This window comes from Lissotriton vulgaris, chromosome 12, assembly GCF_964263255.1.
Source record: "Lissotriton vulgaris chromosome 12, aLisVul1.2, whole genome shotgun sequence".
Taxonomy (NCBI): domain Eukaryota; kingdom Metazoa; phylum Chordata; class Amphibia; order Caudata; family Salamandridae; genus Lissotriton; species Lissotriton vulgaris.
Genome location: NC_141700.1, coordinates 720,254,220 through 720,258,732, shown reverse-complemented (window position 1 = coordinate 720,258,732; position 4,513 = coordinate 720,254,220). Strand labels below are relative to the sequence as shown.

General features: G+C 39.9%; 1 non-coding gene across 1 annotated transcript; it reads right to left on the bottom strand.

Moving 5' to 3' along the window:
- Positions 1–1,527: 1,527 nt before the first annotated feature.
- On the bottom strand, positions 1,528–1,599 carry TRNAP-CGG (transfer RNA proline (anticodon CGG)). The gene has a single exon. It is a non-coding gene; the product is annotated as a tRNA-Pro (tRNA).
- Between the last annotated feature and the right edge of the window lie 2,914 nt (positions 1,600–4,513).

Here is a 4,513-nt window from a genome sequence, read left to right as displayed (position 1 = left end):
GTCTTTTAAAGACCTGTGAAACGTTCGGGAGCGGCTCTGTGTGTGCCGGGATCTGTCTCATCCCGGGCTGCCACACACGACGGGGGGGGGGTTGAAGCCCGGTGAGTTCAATGGGTGCTGCACGCCTGGCTTTGCATAGTGTGCCGTCCGACTTGTATTTTGCTGTTTCTGTCATTGCATCCAGCTATATGATGCAACAAGTAAAATCATACCTACAAGTCAGGACTATTGACTTTGCCAATGGTTGGTAGTTATATAAGATAAATAAGCAGCAACCATAGCTTGTATATAATATTGAAAAAGGTTCCCCTTAAAGCCCTGGTGACACCGCAGCAATGTTGCTGCTCCTGAGTTTCAAAAAGTGAAGGGAAATTCAGGGAGAAAATGACTCTTTAAAGGATTTCCCTTCTCCGCCAACGCTCACCTGGCATGACGTTATGCTTTAACTTCTCTTCTACTGAGAAGTGGGCAGTGTGAGCCCACACACATGATGTACCAATATGCTGTCACTGCAGTCTGAAAAACAGAACGGACAGCCTGAGCCCATGGAGACCCGTTTCGAGGCTTCTCCTAGAAAAGCATTTGCAATGCAATAGGTCTCGCATTTGCACGAGTTTAAGCGATTGGGATTGTAAATAGGGCTGGACTGGCCATAGTGGGCACCGGGCAACCCCCCGGTGCACCGCATGGGTGGGGGCTGGTTTTCTGCCCCTCGGGGCCGTTTTTGTTACAGGGACGTTTTTGCAGCATAGCTGCAAAATCGCCCGAAAACCGGCCCGACAAAGAGCTTGGCAGTACCTCCAACCCCCCGAGTGGGGAGGGGGGCCGGCCAAGCACTTTGCCAGGGCCGGTTGTGGGTCCCAGTCCGGCCCTGATTGTAAATGACAATGACTTTTATTTATGTTTTAAAAATGAAAACAAAAATAAAAGGCATTGTCATTTGCAATGTCAATAGCTCAAACTCACATAAATGCGAGACCTATTGCATTGCAAATGCTTGTTTGGTTAGTGAAAGCACGGTGCATCCTGGTGCGTTAGAACGTATTAAAGAAAGAAGTGTGCTGACGAGGAAGTGCGCTCTGTTTACTTTGCCTTTCCCTCGCAGCAGTTTCCTTCATTTAAACGACTTTCAGAATCTGTGTCGTAACTACGAGGCCAAATACATGTAAACATTACCAATAAGTGAGCAGTTTAAATGCAACACGCAAAATGTTTTGAAAAAAAATATTTGTTTTCAGGAGACTGGTTTCGAAATAATGATCCACAAACGGGCTGTATGGAAAGGACACACTGTTTATTCCTGATTAAAATAAAAAGCTGCATTACAAAGTTTGAACGTTCAACTAGTATAGTTCTCAAAAGAAAATCTTAACTATGCCTTTGCGACAAATAAAAGATTAAATTAATATTGTGTAACGTAATTGTAGTAACTCGTGTTTATGTAAAGCGCTCCAATCCGAAAATAATCACTATAAAAGGATTACTTACCTTTTAAAAAAAAAAAAAACTTTAAAAAAAAATAAAAATGGGCTCGTCCGGGATTTGAACCCGGGACCTCTCGCACCCGAAGCGAGAATCATACCCCTAGACCAACGAGCCAGCTGTTTTCGTACTGTCAGGCTGACAACCTTTGTAACTGCTTATCCCCAGTGTACTGTTGCGTGTATGACCGAGTCATCGTTAACAACTTCTTTGTAGTCACAGCTACACAGCTGTCCTTGAGTGACACAGAGGGCGATTTCGTAACCTCCACCTGAGGATACATTGAACATTTCTCAGTGAACTGACTTGGACCGATTCGTCACTGATTGGTTAAGAATGGATTTATGACGTTTTAGGAATTCCCTTTCAGTTTTCAGACCAGCTTTGTTGCAGTCTCTTATCGACGAGTTCATTGTGCAGTCTTTGTGACCGAGCAATCAGCGCCTCTCGGTACGGGTGTCCTCACTGCAACTCCGAGAAAGGGAACCGGAGTGAAATGTGTCTAAGAATCGACACAGCCAAACCTAAGTCCATACTAAGACCAAACAGTCAGGAGACAATAGTCACAATAGTGCTCGGCAATACCCTGAAACGAGCAAAGCGAAGTAAAACAATTTAAAATACCCAGGAAGAAGTTGAGGGCCCGCATTTCAGCTGCAAGCATGCGCATCATTGGCAGTCTTAATTAATGTAAATATCTTCAACATGTTTCAATTTCTTGGATATCTTTTAAAACATTCTCCAGAATACCCTAAAATGAATAATTATGAGAGTTAACTATTGCATATATATAGAAGTGATACCTCTTCTTCGAGGTCGATATTAATTACATCAGGTTTTGTGTGAAATCTATGGTGGAAAGCCAGATGAAGAATTTTCATGAAAAAAAGGCCTGATTGTGGTCGAAAAATGAGGCGCGCAGCGATTCATGGCCCCACCCCAAACGTAGTCTACATTAACTTTCAGCCACATTTATTAATGTTTACTCTCTGCTCCTATCAAGACATCAACCTTTCTCCCATAACCCCTCCCCTTGCCCCCCATCCTAGGCTCACTGCTCCAACAGCTGACCTGCGAACACAAGGGTTTATTGGCATCAGAAAACATATAAAGTCTCTGCTTTTTCATAACTTCTATCTATTAAGAGGTGCCCGTGTGGAGAAGATGGCAGACCTATCGAAGTACTCTGAAACAGTGAGAAATCGACATGTCTGTGCTATACAAGACTCCATAAGTGAATAATAAACAAATATAGTACCTCCTGGTCACTCTGCAGCTCTGCAGACATGCTGTCACACTCCTACCGTTCCTATGTGACTCTTAGAGTATATCCATATGTATCCCTTCCCTATGTATATAGAGATAACTCTAATCACTAGCACATGCAGTAGACCTTTGTACTATCTACCATTCCTATGTGAGTCTTAGAATTTATCCATTTGTATCTCCTCCTTGTGTGACTTTACATCTTGTACATTTGCAATTTTTTCTGTGTGTTTCCTCTTTGTAACGCATGTAATCCTAAGTCCTTATGTTTTTCAACTGGTTCTTATGTAAAGCGCTCTGACACCTTCGGGTAAAGTTTGCGCTATATAAATCGCATAAATCGCATAAATAAAAATAAAATAATTATGTGACATTCTCAAGAGCTCTAGGCTACCAGTACCTTGCTTATAGCCAGATGTCCACTTGTGAGTGGTGCACAGAGCCCTTTCTGTCACTCAGATGGTAAGAACCCTCTTTCCGTGACCTGCTTCACAACAGCGTTCTCCCTTCTAGCAGTGGGGAGCACCCTTTGTCCAAATAAAATATCATTTACTTCCTTAAAATGTGCATAAAGCTAATGAGTTTGGAGTATTAATTTCAGATATTTAATACCTCAGCAGGAATGTCCTGGAGACGCACGATTCTCCGTCTCACCCATCGAAATCTCTTGGAGCATCGAGTAAGAACATATTCAAAGCAAATGGGGAGAAAGGGGAATGGGACAATTGAAACTGATGAGCAGTAGCCTCATTCGGCAGGGATTGTATTTCATTGGAATTATGATATTTCTGAGAAAAGAGAAGAGGAGACCCTGTAATAGTAAGGAGAGATTGTAGTAGGTAATTGATAAGAATAGTAAAGCAGTTCTCTATAGACAATAAAGTAGCTGTTTATCGGGTAATCATAGCTTCAGCTGGCCTTCTTTGTGTCTGTGTAGCTATACACACATAAGGCTCAGCTATCTCAAAAGTCATAAATAATGTCCTTTATTCAAATGACACAATTGAATGACCAAATATGGACAAATTAATACCAGATGACCAAACAATCTCAGTTTGAAAGGGCAGTGGCTTTTTCCCACACTGCAACTCAGTTACACATAAATGCTCCAGGCGTCCATAGGATATGTTTAATAAACAATCCGATTGTGGCGTTGGTTCTGTAGAAATCAGAAGTGCAGAGACAGAATATTGATTAAAAAATATTGACTTGCACAAATATAGAGCTGCAAATATCGTGGGTCATAAATTTCAACATTCAGATTCTCGTGGTCAAGATTTTCGATTTCAGGTAAGTAATATTGATGGTAAAAATATCAATGTGTGTCATATCGTTTGCAAAATATTGTTTGTTTATTAATGTTATGCATTTTAGTATTTGTTTTATATGTGTTTTGTATTTTTTTATAAGAATCGTTTGTATGTTTAATATATGTGTTAATTTTTTAGTAGTTATTTTATTTTATTAGTTGAATTTTGCATTTTTATTTCCATAGCATGTTGTGGGGTTATAGGGGAATAGTTTGGGAAGTAATTTAATTATATTAAATGTATTTATTATTTTTTATATATTAATATTTGTTTCTTTGAGCTGTTACAGTGTTAAATATGTACAGTAATGTATTATTAATTATTAATTGTTTGTTAATGAATTGAAATTACATAATTGGCTATTAATTATGGTAACTGTGTAATTAATCTTAGGTGTGTGTTGTGGTGTTTATATGTGTTAAGGGTGGGAAGGAATTTATTTGTAATTGATGAAT